Genomic DNA, 18,438 nt, shown 5'->3' with positions numbered 1-18,438 from the left:
GTGCTAACCACTGGACCACCGGGCGCCTTTCTCTCTCTCTCTCTCTCTCTTCTTGACACAGACACACCTACGGCTCTGAGGCGCTCTCTCTCTCTCTCTCTCTCTCTCTCTCTCTCTCTCTCTCTCTCTCTCTCTCTCTTGACAAGATGTAAAATAGAGAAGAGCGCTGCAAGAAAAGGAAGGGGTTTGATTGCAGCTTATTTTACACTGTCATGCACACTAAACTAATTATCATCTAATGACGTGCTTTACTACAAAGGGATTCTCAAAGGATGGGTCATTTCCACTGCAGACTCGAATCACTTGTCAGCTCCGTAGTCTGTCGAAAACGTAATCTTTGCAGGTTTTTTTTTTTTTTTGCACATTGTATTTATACAAACATGTTCTTGAAATCACCCCAACTGCAAGTCCCAGAATATTATGCAAGTGAGGTTTTGTGTAAACGGCATACCATGCCTTTTGGTTGTTTAGCAGTAATTATTTAAATTTGTTCTTTCATGCATCCATTTTCTGTACCGGTACCTCTTATCCTCATGAGGGTCACGGGTGAGTTGGAGTCTGTCTCATCTTACTGTAAGTGAGAATGGTCGCCAGCCTAGCGCAGGGCCAAATGTGTTGTCCTTTATGGAAATTGTGCTGTTTTGTGCCTTTGTAGAGCAGTAGTCAGTAAGCTACTGTTTAGCTCATTATTACTAGTTTTGTCATAGTGGATGGTGCACGATGTGTGAGACTCTCTTCCTGTATCTGGGTACACTATTAAGCTATATCTGAGCAAATTGAAGTCCAATTGCTTGTTTCAGATGAGCACCTCCGCTTCTCAATGGCTACGTCAACTCAAACTTGTCAGGATGCCTTCAGTGGTGATCATTCTTAGATTCACTGACTTGTAAAACATACCTAAGGTGTTGTTTAAGATTCTAATGGATTGAAACTGTTGGAAATGTAACCGGGTGGGTTTTTTTCCCCCCCCGACTTTTTTTTTAAGCTTACTACAAAATAAATTACAATCAACCCTTGGTATTCGTGGGGGTCAGGGACCAAGACCCGTTGCAGATAGCAACATTTTGCAAAGGGTAGATAGCTCCCTGAGATTTTTTTTTTTAATCATTTGCTAGATTAATAGTTAAAACCTTAAATGAACCACAAGCTGCATCCCAAAACACTTTAATATCTTTCCAAGCTCGCCTTACACCATACCCTTAAATAATAAATCGTGTTTTCCTTGGAGATCTGCTGCTATAATGTTTTCGGATTTTCCTAAATGATGTTGCCATCCAAGGGGATGCTGCTTTTCCACACGGCCAAGACAGAGTCCATCCTGACAATGTGCTTATCTCACACAATCATAACTATCTTAGCACTACGCTCTCGCCGTTTCGTTACATTATGTACCGTACAGTACTCTTGTTGGCAACATGATTTTTAAAATATGTTTTTTTTTCCTTCTTTAAGCATAGTGTTTCAATTGATTGCCTTTAGAAGACTTAAAAGGAGCAGGGGATGTGGGCGACATTTAAGGTCATTAGTGAAAGAGCACAAAACTACGTGGGTATGAATATGTGGGTTTTTCAGCAAACTTTATCATTTACAGAAAAAAATTTTAATGGCAAATTGATGAGGATTGCCTGTATATACTGTCTATTCCATGAATTTATTTTGAAAGACTATTTTACCCACCTTTGGCTCTATTTTTGTAAATGGTCCATGCAAAAATGCTGGCATATCCTGATTTGCTTGGTGCGCTGGTTTGGCAAACCGCCCTGCAACGTAGTGAGGGTGGACCCAGACAATTTGGTAGGTCTAAAGTTGCGCCTGCTGGAACATCTAAATCGAGGAACATCTGGTCTAGCTCAATTTTTATGAATTTGCTCAGGGCACAGCAGCCAGAATCTGAGCCTCGCGGACATGTACATGGGTGTCACTGGTCTCATCTCATGTTTCTGAATATCAACGTTCCGCGCTTCTCTCTCCTCAAAACATTCCAGTTGTTCTCACACTATATTAAGCAGCATCTCAATTGTCCAAATATGCACTGCATGCACTCAGTGAGGGATAGGGGGGACACGCATGGGACAGACCAATCGCGCTCGTCTTTAAGTCTGCAAAGTTATGAAGCGAAACAATGTTGATAAATGACCTTAACTTAATCTCACTAGAAACATAAAGTGAACATTTGTGTAATTCTCACAAGCAGATGGTACATTTGTGACACATCAATGCCGTTACGTCATCTTGAGCAGACGTCAAATGTCGACATCTACTCATTACCCCAAAACATTTCTACCTCCTCCCGCCTTGCTCCTTTGTCACACTGTGTCCTCCCTCCCGCATAGAATTTTTGGTGTGTGCTGTTGGCATGTGAACAGAGGAATGACCAAAGGTACGTGCAATTAGAAAAATGAGATGAGCCCACTGTATTTCATTCATAAATATGAAAACAGCGGGCATCAGACCCTCTGAATCATTGTAGAAATCAATTCATTGAACACCTTATTATGATTAATTAATTAATTAATTAATTGATTGATTAATTAATTAATTATAGTAGTAGTAGTAGTAATAGTTTTAGTAGTAGTTGTATTGTCCTAATTATACTTTTAAAGCTATCCCACTGGCCAGTGCACAGCGAGAGACTGAGGTTTGAGCTGTCAGGGGCAGGTATTGATACAGTACATAAGGCCCGCGGACATACAGATCGTCAGCGGTTCTCACCAGCTCAGTGTATTTAATTGGGATACTTGCTTACGTTGTCTGTTGATACACCGGCCAAGAACTGATCACGCACTGATCGCTGTGTAGTTTCCCCACCACCACCACCACCACCACCACAGAGACCCTTGAGAGATGTCAGTGGGACAAAATTAAATGAGAGGAGCTACTTTCATTGGCAGCGGATAAAGTCATCTGTGTTCATGCCAAAAACGATGCAATCCGCCGTTTAAAAAAAAAAAAAAACACCAGCTTGTGTGCGTCTGCCAAATTACCAAGGCCTGGTCTTACACATCTCAACTGCGTGTCAAACAAAACCAAGCATCATAACATACAGTTGATCATTTGATATGTCTTTTTTTAGCTCCTATTATTCAGTTGTACATGACTATTCACAAACGAATGTTGTAACTGGAATGATGAAATCCCCAATACCAATTGGTTTTGGCTCGTGAATGTGATTACCAAATTAGTTGAGTGAGCAATTCAGACACATAGCTGCATGCTCTCAGTCTTTGAAATGTTAACACCACTCAACACTGCTAAAACATTAAGTATTTGAAACTATCTACTGTTAAATCATACCGTATACTTTTTAAATCTCTTAAGAATAAAATGAGATACACATTCCGTAGGCTGCACGTCGGTAAGAGTTTGAGTGCCATTAACAGACTCAGAGAAAATCAGACAGACAAGCTCAGAAAATTAATAATAAAGCACTACAAATTGGGAAGATAATGTGTGTTTATATTCATTTCCAAGATTGAATCACTACTTTGTACAAGAAACAAAAAAATTGGAAAGGAAAACTCCTAAATCCTCTCAGACCTGTGAGCACAGTCATACTACTTGCTCCTTTTGCAAATTTGTCATTTCCTCAAGCACGAACCAACTGCTCCTTTGTTTAGATGTTGGTCTCGAAAAGAGGCCACTATTCTTGGAAACAGGCTGCCACGCTTTACCTTCTTAATATAAATAGGTTAGGATGGCAGTGAAAGGCCGTTGAGCAGCTTAGTGTGTGTGGACAAAGCTCCCTGCTTGCTACTTGGGGTCCACATGCACGTACTGGATAAAGAAGGCGAAAGGTTTGCCTAAATTGCAATCCCCCTCCTTCCAAAACATTTTTAGCTGATAATAAAACGTTTTTAATGTTGTTATGGATCGTTGGGTGTGTACACATCAACCTGTCATAACTCCAGATGGGATTTGTGAGTTCGATTAGGAAATGAGGATTGAGACAAAATTGACATTCCTATTCAAACTTCTCCAATGTGTACTTTGGAGATCCTGGAGGCAATTGTGGGAGTTGATCCTGAATTACTAGTGTTTTCCTGTCGAGTAGTCCTGGAAGATGCTCTTTGGATATGTAATATCACGCTTACCGTCGTTACCATATACTTTTTGTCATACTACAAATTGCTTTTATGACTGCTGAACATGAACAGTCCAGTAAAAACAGAACAGATCAGGAAGTTAATAGCAGGTAGTTTTTGGTCGATGACCTCTGATGCCTCTTGTGAAATAAAGTAATTGAAGCATACAGTTCTGGTTGCCCTGTGTTGAGTTAGGAGGAACCTGTGGATTGATTAACTTTTTACAGGCCAGATCAGGTGAGATACAAAGCTCATTTGTTAACTTCTGAGCAGAGTCAACAGAGGGAACGCCCCTTAATAGGCACAGGTGTCTCCCGAGTGCTGGCCAATGTCGCTTTGTGGATCCATCCATCCATCCATCCATCTATCTATCGTCCGTTTGATTTACTGTTTACCAGCAATATGAAGTGATTAAATTATGGCCATATTGGGGGCTGAGGGAACTCTTTTTGGGGCATTACAAAGAAGATTCACCTCATTACCCCTGTCTACCATGTAGTGCTTTTAAGCTTTGGATTTACAGCCTGTCACTCGGCAAAGCCTTGAATTAGCTTAATAAGGAGAGCTAGACACATGACTTATACCTCACGTGGAGAGTGACAGCAAGCCAATATGGTAATGCTACAGTGTACTGTGTAATTACGATTGGGGTGTGGTCTGCTTACGTGCCATGCCTGATTGTATGGATTTTAAATACATTTGGGAAAGAGCCAAAAGAAAAGTCTGTCACCCAACTCTTGCTCTTTTGTTTGTAATTTAATGTTGTATAGCGCTGATTTAAACTTATTCTGACTATAAACACCGCCTCTTTGGATGGGTCACCTTACCATGGGGGAGGGGTTTAAGTGTACATTTTATCCTGAGAGCTTAATTGTCAGTGCTTTATGCCTCTGGTTGGGTTACCCAGGGAAAACAGGTTCTAGGTGAGGGACCGGCCATGGCATAGCTCAAAACTCCCTATGATGACTACCGTAATTTCCAGACTATGGAGTGCACCTGATTATAAGTCTCACCCACAACATTTTTAAAGGAAAAACTATTTTGTACACACACAAGCGGCACCTGTCTTTAAGCCGCAGGCGCCCATATTGTAACATGAGATATTTGCAAAGAAGGACAGTACACAGAAAGAGGTTTCAGCATTTAATAACTTAACATTTCCTTTTCTTTCCAATTAACACGGCAGCACGATGTCTTATAGTCCGGAAATTACGGTTACAACAATGGATTTTGTTTTCCCTTCTCTGGACATGAGTTACCATGGTCCCCACCCCTACCTCTAGAACATGGCCTGTAGGTGGTGCATCAGTACTTGGTGGGTAAGCCTGAACTTAAGAGACCTGGCATGGTAGAGCTCAGCATGACAATATGGATTGCCCTTTCTTTGGACTAACCAACGGTAGGTTTAATATGAACTTTGTGGTAACCAAACAAAGGGGACCTTGGTGGCCCGATCATGTTATTTTTCTGGCACAGAAGAAAGCTGACCTGATTTGCAAGGTTGAGAGTTTCTAGCTATTTATAGTCGGGCTCTTGTCGAATCACAGCTTGGGTACTGGAACCAGTACGTTTGTTATTCTTTGTTTGACCAGGTCAGAGAATTGGGATCAGTTTCCCATTTACAGTGCCAACTTGGATGCAATTTAGGGTTCGATGTATTGCCCAGGACAACTTGCTCTACCAACTGAGCCACATTTGCAGCTGGTAAGAGGGGTCAGACTTTCTTCCGCTCTGGAGTTGTCTCTGTTGACAGGTGACAAGCAAGTGTGACACCTCAGTTTACGTTTTTTTCACCCTGGTGGAGGAGAGGGTAGCCTCCCTCAATTTGGGTGGGAACAGGGGAGTCCTGACTCTTGCTTGTACCTATGCACCACCCATAGTTCAGAGCATGCATTTTAGAGGCATTGGTCTAGTCTGTAGTGCTTGGTCCTCATTGCAGGCATTCCGATTAATTTTTTTCTAGTTAGGGTTGGACTTTGCCAAGGCTGTCCTTTGTCACCGATTCAATTCATAATCTTGATTTCCAGATGTTCACATGAGGTGCTGGGGGGTCTGGTTTGGTGGCCTCCGGATTGCCTCTCTGTTTGTTGCAGATAATATGGTTTTATTGGCTTCATCACGCTGTGATGGAGGTGGACTATGCACCAGTCTGTCGAGGTGAAGAAGTAGCTGAGTGGAATGGCAAAGGTCTCTCCCTCACCTAACTCACCTTTGGCTGTGGTTAGTGACCAAAAAGAAATGCAAGCGACCAAACTGAGTTTTGTCTGCAAGGTGTCCAGGCTCGTCCTTAGTGAGGTTCAGGAATCATGTCATCTAGGAGAGTAGTAGAGCTGCTTCTCCTTCCCATGGAGAGCACCCCGATGAGGTGAGCATCTCTCCTGACTATTCCCCTCTTAAGGTGCTCCTGGTATCTCCCAAAGGGTGTAGACCCTTGGGAGCACCCACAACATGCTGGAAAGACTCTTTGTCTCTCGGCTGACCTGGCAATGCCTCAGGAACGATTCCCTTGGAAGAGCTGGACAAAGTGGTGGGTCCGAGATAAATCTAAGATTTCCTACTTTTCCGGCAACCTGAGCAGGAAGTGGCCAGGTCGAAGCGGAAAATGACGTACTGTATAATTATGAGCCTTTTTTCATGTGAAGAATTTATTTCCATTTTGGTTGTCTTAGAAAGGCAACTCAACAGTGTTCTGGAAGCACCAAAGTTTCTGAATTGTGATAATTCAACCATCAGTGGTTTTGAACACTCACACTTCTGATCCCAAGCCCCACAGTTAGTAAAACTGAAATCCTGCCATACATGAAGAGGTAAATCATGGTGTTCTTAGCAGAACGTCTACCCTATTGGATATTGTGTTAGAAGTACATTTGACCGAATATAATCCTGCTCCCAAGGTTACAGGGAGATATACTGTATATACCAGTAACTAAAGAATATTAAATTAATACCTGTGGCGTGACCTGTCAACACCTTTCTGCTTAGGCTTGTGGAAAAAAACATCTATTAAGCCATTAGCAAATGTTTGCAACCATTGGCTCTGTCTGCACACTTAGACACATTCCCTAAAGGTCTGTGGTATTCATGATCCAAATGGTTCCATGGCTTTTTGGCAGTTAAGGCTGGCAAGAAGAACATGAGAATCACATTAAACTCGCCATACATCATTATCAAAGTGCATGGTTGTGTTGGCTTGGTTGAGAATATTAAAGATTTACGGATCTACAGGATATGACAATGTGGAGAATAGGGAGCAGGATTTTAATACAAAAAATGTAGCACCAAAAGGACCTCAGCTCACAAAATATGATTCGAAACATGTTCTCCTAGTAAACATGCTCAAACTGGAACTTCTGCTGGACGTGCAGTTATGACACAATAAAAAGACCAGGGATGGGAACAAATTTGCAGAGCCTCTATAATGTATTAAGCAAATTTTGGAGCGTAACATTAGGTTGTCCAAAACAGCAATGCAATTTAAGAGAGACCTGTGTTTAGCAAAAAGCAAAATACATCTCTACACACTGCATGAAATCAATGGCACATGGAACGTTGCCGTTGTCATCTAGTAAATATAAGGAACATTTAACAATACTTGGGCTGCTCTTGTCCCGATTTTACCGATTTTTTTCTATCTGAGGTGTGGGAAGAGTGGATTTGTTCCAATCATCGGGTCAGAAAATAACATTTTAAAAGATTAATTTTGTTTCACATTTATGACCAAAAATCTTCATGTGTACAGGGGAAAGCAAACTCCTGTATTCTCTAGTCATTTGACTCCATGAACTTTCATGTGAATGGAAAGCAGCCAATCAGAGAAGCGCCCGGACTGATGAACGAAGAAGCGACAGTTAAATAAAACAAAATATGTCCGACCCAATGTCCTTATTTGTGTACCAGCCCTTGGGGCTACTTGTGTTGTGGCTACACTGTGATGAACATAAGAATTGGTTCCACAGCAGACTCATTGTTTATTTTGTGAGGCTGCAGCACAATGATTCAGTGGCAAATGGGAATAGAAGTGTAAAAATAGATTTGGCTTTCTTTCCACGTGTTGAGTACTGACTTCCATTATGTTGTTTGTGTTGTTTTGAATGCACGCTGTGACTTTTCCATTTAGTTGCGGGGACTAGCAGTGCTTGAATGCACATTTCCACAGGTCACTGTGCCTTGACGTTGTTTTACAGAAATGCACTCGATCCCCCCTCCTTCAGTGTAGTGATCCGAGTATACTGTATAATTCAGTTGTAGGTAGCATTTATATGGCACACTATTACTGTGTTTAGGAGGCTCAGCTGTATGCAAGTTGCCACATATGTTTGAGTATGCGTGTGCGGGGGAATTTGTCGTTTATGTTCTACAGATTTACCACCTTTTTGACTGAAAAGCGTTGGTCTTATTTAAAAATGTGCAAATGTGTTGTCGCCTAATAGGCTTCAACTACACAGGATATACAGTATACAATAGATAATAATGATTTGGACAGAGTATTTATCACTACACTGAACGAGATAGAGTTGCCATGAGCAACAGCCTCCACTGTTTTGAAAAGACTGTGGACACAATTTTTGAGTGTCTTTGCACTTCATAGTGCGGTGAGAATCCTGTGGCTTAAAATAGTAAATACTCTCAGTCCACAATTTCTTATTCAGAACTGTAAAATGGCGATTAGATACAGCAGTGATCATGCAAAGAGTTTTGCCAAGACATTGAAACAATACAGGACTCCTATCCCAAGTCCGATGATAAAATTTCATTCAGCGATGACCAAATGTCTGAAAATAATGTTTACATCATAAGGCGTAACTATTATTCCCGATTGGTCCATTTCTCAGTGGTGTTATTTTATTCGACATTTGTTGTACAGTAGAATAACACTGTTTGAAACGAATGGAAAAAAAAATCTACGGAACAAAATGTTTAATTACTCTATAATTATCTTTATTGTCAGTGCCAGTGCTTTCAAACTAGCCATTTAAAAGCAATAAAAAATAAATAAATGTTCGCCGGTCCGCGAACAACGTACTTGTCTCAACTCAAAAAAGTTGGCCACAACTTCTCTACATTATATCCATCCATCCAGTTTCTATGCTCCTTGTCCTCATTATTGAATTGGTCAGCAGCGATCTTTTTGACATAGTAAAAAAGAAAAAAAGAAAAGGAGAAAATTTGAGCGTAATTCGGAGTGTTGCTGAACGTCATGGTCCTGCTACCCACAAAATGCGTGCCAACAACTACAGGATCCATTGTGTGCAATCACTCCAGCACGAATTTTGAACTGTTATGATGATCATTTCAGGATAGCCGCAGAGAGTGTTCTGTAAACTTTACAGTTAAAACAGAACATCACATTGCTTATTTCCCAGTTTTCTGTCAAAGCTTCAACGGTTAGGTGAAAGGATAGTCGGCGATGCACCAACTCACCGATTGTCAGTCGATGCAGTTTGATGCATTAAAGCAACTGCAGGAGAGCACTTGAAGAAAGTAGGCTTCAAAGAAGCCACTGAGATAGCGGCTGCCGAATCAGATTTCTCTTGCGTTGGATAATAGCATTCAGGTCCCTAGAGGCAAAAACAAGGATGTGTGATAAATTATGAAATTCTGGGAGAACTGCAATGGATGGCGGTGTCATGCAATAATTGCTACAGCTCGGTAGTAGATGTGGGATGCACACTGCAGGCACCTTCCTTAAAAAACAAGTAACCCAAATCATTGTCCTCAACTGTCATATTGATCTAAGCCTTGTTCATGTTATGGTTCAAACTCGGGTTGGACCGACCAGTCACTTTACTTCCCCTAATGAGGTTTGGAGCATGTCGTTGACAAGCCACTTGAAGTCACAGATGAGCGTGCCGAAAGAAATTATTCCGTCACCTGAGCGGATTTAAATGTATTGATTTCGTTATTACTTTATGGCCATACGAAAGACTGGAGGACAAATAGTCATTTGGGAATTCTAGTTTACTTTTCTCTACTGCACAATAATTGTGACCTAAATCTTGCATTCAACAAATACTCCATGTATTTCCATCCATCCATTTTCCGATCTGCTTATGCTCACAAAGGTCGCAGGCATGCTGGAGCCAGCTGTCTTCGGGCAGTTGGTGGGGGACATCCTGAACTGGTTGCCAGCCAAACAAAAACACTGAGGCACAAGTTTGAGTGTTCCACTAACCTGCCATGCATGTTTTTGGAATGCGAGGGAAAGCCAAAGTACCCAGAGAAAACCCACGCAGGCACGGGGAAAACACGCCAACTCCACACAGGAAGGCCGGAGCCGGAATCGAACCCTGCACCTCTGCACTGTGAGGCTGACTTGCGCACCAGTCGTTAAAAATAAAAATAATAAACATACTCCCAAAAGTAAAAAGTAATACACATCTGAAGTCATGCAACCCCCAGTTCAGATGACTGAAGTGACAAATATTCTAAAGGTATTTAAAAAAAAAAAAAATTGTACCAGCGCATATTAGACAGACAATATTAGACACAAGATAATGAGATCAAATGCACCAGTTGGATCAAACAGTGTGGCATTGAAACAGAATTATGCCTATAGAGGATTTTTAATTAGTTTAATTCATTTGTAGAATTCGCATTCAAACCCATATGTACACAGACACAGCAGAAGAGACGTAAATGGTCTCCAGCAGTTGATGGTTCTGTGCCTTGCTCAACGATTTCTATTCATGAGTAAGAAGGAAACTGTCTTGACACCAAAAACCATACCCTATTTCCATAATTTGTTGGAACAATGCTTTTTTTTCTTCTTCTTCTCTGCTTATTTGGTCTACTGCAGGTTTCTAATCAACAATCCTTGATCCCTCATTATTTAGAGCCACGTCTTCACAGACAGAACTACTGTTCTGGTTGTAAACAGTATCATATATTAATCATAGGGGTGTTGAAATTAGCGCATTAATAACGAGTTAATGCAAAGTCTCTTTAATGCAACAAAAACAATTCAATGCCAACTAATCCACGCCCCTATTTGGAAACCCCTGCAGTTGGGGAAAATGGGGAATTCCGGTCGCAATGCAGCAGACACATCCACATGGATTACCCGCAAGAAATGCACTGCACTGCAGCCAATATACTGTAAGCCAGCGGTCCCCAACCTTTTTTGTCCCACGGACCAGTTTAATGTCAGACAATATTTTCAGGGACCAGCCTTTCAGGCGTTACGGATAAATACAACAAAATAATAGGATAAATACAACAAAATAATATTATATGACCTGCATGAAAACTGTGGTATTTTCGAAACATAATAATAAACATGAATCATGACACGAGGAACGTACTATCTTTCTCAAACGGTTCTGCACGGGCAACTCCCAGGCCCTTTTGAGAGCCAAGAGACGAGGGTATGCCTGTCTTGTCTTGTGAAGTGACTTCAAGTCACCTGCTATTAAGACACGAGGCGAATTTTATTCAGCTTGTGTCACATCGGTTTAATTTCTGGCTCATTTGCCGAAAAGCTGTGCCACAAATGACAATGTACATCAGTATAAAACAACAAAATTAAGTGAAACGATGTGTCAAGTGTCACTTTAACACAATTTTGCAATAATAAATATAATAAATCTAAACATGTGGGTACTGGGAACTAGTTTTCTCTGGTCAAAATGGACAGGAGTCCACAAATTGCTTCATGTTCTAATTAATTTACTACTTAATTTGAAAACGAAAACGGAAAAACCTATTCTCACCATCATCCAACATAAAACTCTATTGTCACCTCGTGGCATAAAAATTCGATGTCCATTTACCTCAACACACATCTGACTGAAAGTTTTCAACTCTTTATAAGTATATATTAAAATATATATTTTTTAACTTCAAATAATTTTATGAATTGCAAGAAATGCACTGCACTGCAGCCAATATACTGTAAGCCAGCGGTCCCCAACCTTTTTTGTCCCACGGACCAGTTTAATGTCAGACAATATTTTCAGGGACCAGCCTTTCAGGCGTTACGGATAAATACAACAAAATAATAGGATAAATACAACAAAATAATATTATATGACCTGCATGAAAACTGTGGTATTTTCGAAACATAATAATAAACATGAATCATGACACGAGGAACGTACTATCTTTCTCAAACGGTTCTGCACGGGCAACTCCCAGGCCCTTTTGCGAGCCAAGAGACGAGGGTATGCCTGTCTTGTCTTGTGAAGTGACTTCAAGTCACCTGCTATTAAGACACGAGGCGAATTTTATTCAGCTTGTGTCACATCGGTTTAATTTCTGGCTCATTTGCCGAAAAGCTGTGCCACAAATGACAATGTACATCAGTATAAAACAACAAAATTAAGTGAAACGATGTGTCAAGTGTCACTTTAACACAATTTTGCAATAATAAATATAATAAATCTAAACATGTGGGTACTGGGAACTAGTTTTCTCTGGTCAAAATGGACAGGAGTCCACAAATTGCTTCATGTTCTAATTAATTTACTACTTAATTTGAAAACGAAAACGGAAAAACCTATTCTCACCATCATCCAACATAAAACTCTATTGTCACCTCGTGGCATAAAAATTCGATGTCCATTTACCTCAACACACATCTGACTGAAAGTTTTCAACTCTTTATAAGTATATATTAAAATATATATTTTTTAACTTCAAATAATTTTATGAATTACTGTAACATGAACTAAAAGATACAATATTTGTATGACAAAAATAAAAAATGTATGTTTTCATATATTTTGTTCTCCATTTAAAATGAATATAAAATGAATTAAATTAATTTCTGATTAATCACGGGTTAACATGGCAATTATGCAATTAATCACGATAGAAATTTTGAACCAACAGACAGCCCTAATTAATAGTATAAATAATCTGGCTGTAATAGTCAAGTGTTTGAAACACTTTCAGTCCAATGGTGGTGAAACAATCTCCACTTACGTAGATCGACAAAAAAAAAAAGATCATGGCCAGTAGTCTGTGCCGTTTGTCACAAACTTGTTGTGGCTGAAGCATTTAATGTACCGAAATACAGTTGGAGCCCTGTGGTTATAAATAGTAAAAATAATTCAGGTGTCTTCGTTAAGTATTCCACACACTTTCAGTCTGGTGCTGTTAAAATGCTTCCTATTTACACAGACCTGCAAAAACTGAAAATGGTAAGTAGATGACGTTACTGCATGCATGCTTCCACTTGTGGCTGACACGGTCTACACCCGAACCAGGTGGAGTCTTGAGCCACAGGAGCCATAAGCGCACCAAACTAGACCTCATTATCATCAGCATCAAAAGATTAACTTTGAATGTGTTTTGCCTTTTCCAAAGGCTTTTTTTGCGTTATTTTATTGTGAAGGGAAAATTATGTTAAGAGAACAAATATCCACTGGAAGAAAATCCTTTACAGCCACGTGGTTGACTGAAAACAAGTATTAGTTCTTTTAAGAGTCAAGTTAATTTCTAATCACAAAAGAGTCCCAAAGGGGTTCACACGCCCACAAGTGACAAAAATCAACATCACCAGATCTAAGCCTCACATCCGGGAAAAAAGGATCACAGATAGTATGTTGTGCATTTGCATCACATTTATTTGTCAATGGAAATGCATTTGACAAGAATAATCAGTGAGCGAAGATGCAAACCCTAATTAGCTTCAGAGCCGCAGGCTAGCTAGTGCCGAACACAAACAATTTTAATGGTCTTTCGGGATGCTATTGGAGATGAACTTTCAGTTGGTGACTTTATCCAGGTAAACAAGCCTGACTCTTTCAGCGTAATGCTACCGGTGAGCAGGAATCTCAACAGCAGTGATCAGCCGGGGCATCCATAGCCCGCATTCTCCCCTAAAGCAAGAGAATTAGATGTGACACTCTGACCATTTCTCATTCTCCCCTTCTCTTCTCTCTCCTCGATGTGTTCTTGCAGCTTTGAGTGCGAACTGATGAGGTGGTTGACTTCTTCTTCAGCACACAGAGAGGAGAGACTTTTTTTCTGTCCACGGTAGGAATTTAAGGCCTGTGTTTGTGCACACATACAGTCAGGCTGACTCTCTCTCTCCTTGTATATATATATTACACAATGCAATGCTCAAATATATATATATATACACACACACACACATACATACATACACACACACGAGCACGCGCACACACACACATTGCATCCACAGTATATTCAAGATTATGTTCAGATCCTCTAATGACAAATCCCAAAACATGATAATAACAAAGATCTTGTTGGAGAACAAATGGAACAAAACCTTAAACCACACAACTACTCAAGGAACATTTGACACATCACTTTGATTGCTGTTGTACTTTTTTTCGTGCACTTGTGCATATGCGTGTCAAACCCATTTTTGGTGTTGCCGCAGCACCTCTTAAGGTGAATCCAAGCACCCCCAAAATATGAGATCTTAAGATTTTATGATATTAATTGTATGTCCCTTTTAAACAAGCAGCAGAAAGAGTTGAAAGCAATCCTGTTCGGCTTAGCTTGAGATGAGCACAGGACCCATAGGCAGACACAATGAACTCAGAACTGGTTTATTGTCAGGAATCGGGACAGGTCGAGGAAGCAGGAACCAAAAGTGGTCAGAGGAACTACGTCGAGGAGTACAGCTAGGCTTGAAAGTAACAGCTAGGCAACATCGAGTACGGCAGGGAAGGTAGCTAACAAACTGGCAACGGGTGGCTTTTCAGACTGACCTTTATGCTGCAAGGGGTGAGTGTGGCTGTAAAATGTAAAACGCAAAAGTAAAAGCCCCCGGCGACTGAATGCCCCAGACTGGATGTGCTCTGGCACCAAAACTGTCAGCTAAACCTCTGATCATAGAATCACTTCTGTACTTTCCCGGCACCTTTGTTTTCATTTGAATGGATGCAGATTACGTATAAAACAAATGCCTACTTTTTTTTTTTTCACTCCTGTGAACTCTCCACCGTAGGAGGAGTCCAGATTTTAATTGCTTCCCCACAGATTGCAGCCTCGCAGAGAAACTGGGTTAATTGCAAAAGAAGTGAGAGCCGATTGTGACCTTCACTGAATACTGCCAATTATACTCGCTGCACCACACAGCCCTGGTAAGGAAAATTGCGATAGCCTGACTAACGATTGAAATTATATAATTTTGTAATGCAGTTTAGAATAGTTAGGGTTATGACGTACCGTGCCATTATGAAAATTGTGTCTTGACAGGACTATTTACAAGGAAACTTTGCAGTCTGCCTACTTCATTTTGAAGGGCATCAGCTGAAAAGATAAATGTGTTCTGACTTCTTTGCTGGGCCTGTCTGGACATTGGGAACGTGTCTGTGGCAGTAGGAATCAAATGAGAAATCATTGCTACAAGTTTCACAGTACGGGCAAATTGCCATGAGATGATTCGGCAGATGGAAAACCATTTGAGAAAACTGCGGTCAGGCTTTGACAGCTTTACTTTAGCACTGCGATAACCGCAGCAGAATTGGCTAATATGAAATCGCAAATTTCAAGACTGTTAATTGGTCTGATGGGAACGTGTGATCACACTGGCCAATCTGTGCTGTGGCAAATCTTGGAGCGTTCAACACATTTGTGCTGAATTGTTGGCATTCCAGCTGTTCCAGCTCATGCATTTGGAGTTCATTTTTAGCACTGCAAGAAAGTATACTTTGTATTCATGAGGCAACATACAGTATTTCATTTAGTATGAATTTTATTAGGCCGGTCTGGTGGTCGGCTGGTTTGCGCATCGGCCTCGCAGTGCGGAGGTGCGGGGTTTGATTCCGGCTCCGGCCTTCCTGTGTAGAGTTTGCATGTTCTCCCCGTGACTGCGTGGGTTTTCTACGGGTACTCCGGTTTCCTCCCACATTTCAAAAACACGCGTGGCAGATTAATGGAACACTCTAAATTGTCCCTAGGTGTGAGTGTGAGCGCGGATGGTTGTTCGTCTCTGAGTGCCATGCGATTGGCTGGCAACCAGTTCAGGGTGTCCCCCACCTACGGCCAGAAGACAGCTGGAATGGGCTCCAGCACCCCCCGCGACCCTTGTGAGGATAGGGGACATGATATCCAAGTTGGATGTCTAGTGCAATCTTTTTATTTACCGTACGTACCGTAAGTTTTTTTTCATAATTTGGACCGATTTATATGTGAAATTATTAACACATTATAATAACATTTCAAATGGTATTTTCATATTAACTGCAAGAGCGCACTCTCGGCCTATTCTGATAAGTCGACGATGAGTCTGACGTTAGCGACGTAGAAGTGGAAGTGAATTGACTGAGTTGTTTAAAAGTGACACAGAGGATAAAGATTTCATTGGATTTCGTGATTTGGAGTGACACTGATAGTTTGGTCAACTTGTTAGCATCTTCTTTATGGTATGGTTATCTGACTAACTCTTAATATCTTCTGTGAACATACAAGGCAGGTTCTCAGTTCGTTGTTTATGCATCATGTAACGTTAGCATATTGTACGCTTATTCAGCCTGTTGTTCACTATTTCATTTTTATTTTTGTCTGTTCTTGGTGACTTAGATATGTTTTTTTTCTTCTGTATTTTGCATTTCATGGCTGGTGCGATTTATAATCCGTAAAATACCGTTGTCATTTCGATAACAAAAACAAACGTGACTTCTAACGTGAATGCAAAGCGTCCATGATATGACACGCATGCGCACAAAGCACAAAAAGAAACGATGTCACGTGGCATTCTTTACGGAAGTAAATATGGTCCCGCGCGTAGGGGCTCATTTCTTTGTTTTGTTTGGTGACCAGTTCAGGATTTACACTCGCCCAAAGTTAACTGGGATAGACACAACACATCATCAACCTTGTGAGGATTAAGATGTGTTCGAGAGACCGAATGGAATAATGGACGGTATAACGTCGAGAAGATGAAGTCTTCTAATTACTCCTGATAGCAAAAGGCCTTGCTTCCCATACTGCTACTGAATAATCTTCCAAGTAAATCCAAACCCTGAGAGGGTGTAATATCCTCGTGTGAAAGCCTTCGTGCGCAGAAACATGTTGTTCATGTTTATTGTTGTCAAGGTGATACAGTAATGGCAGTTCACACACGCTTTCTGTTGTTGGAACAAATTTTCAACCTACCTTTAATCATCTCATGCATTTTTGTCTCTTGGATGATATAAAGACAAGCACAAGCTCCGTCAATAGTCTTTATTATTAGAACAGAAGAAAATGGGTCTTTGGGGACCAGCTGACTGGAGGTGTATGTGGGCGCTGTGTTTAGCTGACATGTTTTATTACCCCTTTGGTTTGCCAGCAACAGTCTTGCCTGAAGGGAGTAAACTCTCATATTAACACACTTGATATGCTCAACTAAAAGATCATCTCTCACAACAGCTCTTCGCAACACATAGCCATCATTCACGATGCAAAATGTTAAATTGATAAGATCTTCACACGTCACGTCATAACATATTGAGCGAGTAAAGTGGAACTCTCAGAGCTCTCGGTGGACTGCTTGTCCTACATTGTAACATTGGGCTGATGATTTTTTTTTTTGGTCATCTCAATCTGCTGCTGTGCTGGACTTCGAAGACAAGCCATCTATTAAAAATGTGAAAACCATACCAGTGCTTGACAAATTACCCAAAGACATCCATCAAGTCAGTCGCACTCAATCAAAGTTGACAGTCAAGCCAAATCAGATGTCTGCTACAGTTTTGCAGATTCTGTGAAAAGTACCTGATCAAACTGTCTCAGGGAATATTAGGTGCTGCATTTTTGTGCCTCATCTAACTGAGCTTTGATCAGAAAATGTCTGGCTGCTAAAATCTATGAATGCCTCCTTCAATCTCTATTTATGAACATGTCCCAAAACTATCACGGCGACAGATGGAACAGTAGGAGAAGTCCTGGGGATAAAAGTTCAACTGCAGTTAAATCTCAGTCCCCGAATCATCAAGGATGTTTTGCTAGTCCAGGTGGTCCTGTGAAAAATGTGCGAACCATCAGTGAACTATTTCAATTTGTCCCGTTTTTCTTCCCGCCTCACATGATGCTGAATGTCAGCACTATCATCGAAGGTGTTGTTTCTCATTCTTGCGTCAATTGCCGAGACAGTTGGCCCTGTAATATTCCTCATGTGATAGCCAGAATTATTTTTGTCCCAGCCTGCAAATGAAGTGGCATATGTGATTTTTTTTTTTTTTTTTTTTGGGGGGGAGTGCGTCGGGAGGTTGGCCAAGCAACAAGAGTTGTATTGAATGTTGTTCTTAGCTAACCACCAGTATTTACCTGTGAGGAAACAATTGATGTCAGTTTGAGTCCAGTCAAATTGAGTATTGTGAATAAGCTTTTGGGCTTAATGGGTGCAAACTTAATACGCCAAATGTCTTTTTTTTTCCATTTAGTTCTTAAT

General features: G+C 40.8%; 1 protein-coding gene across 3 annotated transcripts in view; it reads left to right on the top strand.

The window, feature by feature from the left end:
• LOC109519540 (leucine-rich repeat and fibronectin type-III domain-containing protein 2) overlaps positions 1–18,438 on the top strand; it is a 129,447-nt gene that overhangs the window by 37,690 nt on the left and 73,319 nt on the right. Inside the window, exons 2-3 of one of the 3 annotated variants that reach the window (XM_019876127.1) lie at positions 13,986–14,060; positions 14,619–14,730. The exons of 1 other annotated variant lie outside the window; for it this stretch is intronic. The gene's annotated coding sequence lies outside the window, so the exon portion shown is untranslated. The remainder of the gene's footprint in view (positions 1–13,985; positions 14,061–14,618; positions 14,731–18,438) is intronic. One more of the 3 variants, XM_019876128.1, reaches the window with a different exon arrangement.

The sequence above is a fragment of the Hippocampus comes genome, unplaced genomic scaffold (genome assembly GCF_001891065.2).
Source record: "Hippocampus comes isolate QL1 unplaced genomic scaffold, H_comes_QL1_v1.1 scaffold252, whole genome shotgun sequence".
NCBI classification, from domain to species: Eukaryota; Metazoa; Chordata; class Actinopteri; order Syngnathiformes; family Syngnathidae; genus Hippocampus; species Hippocampus comes.
This window is presented reverse-complemented; position numbering and strand designations above follow the sequence as displayed.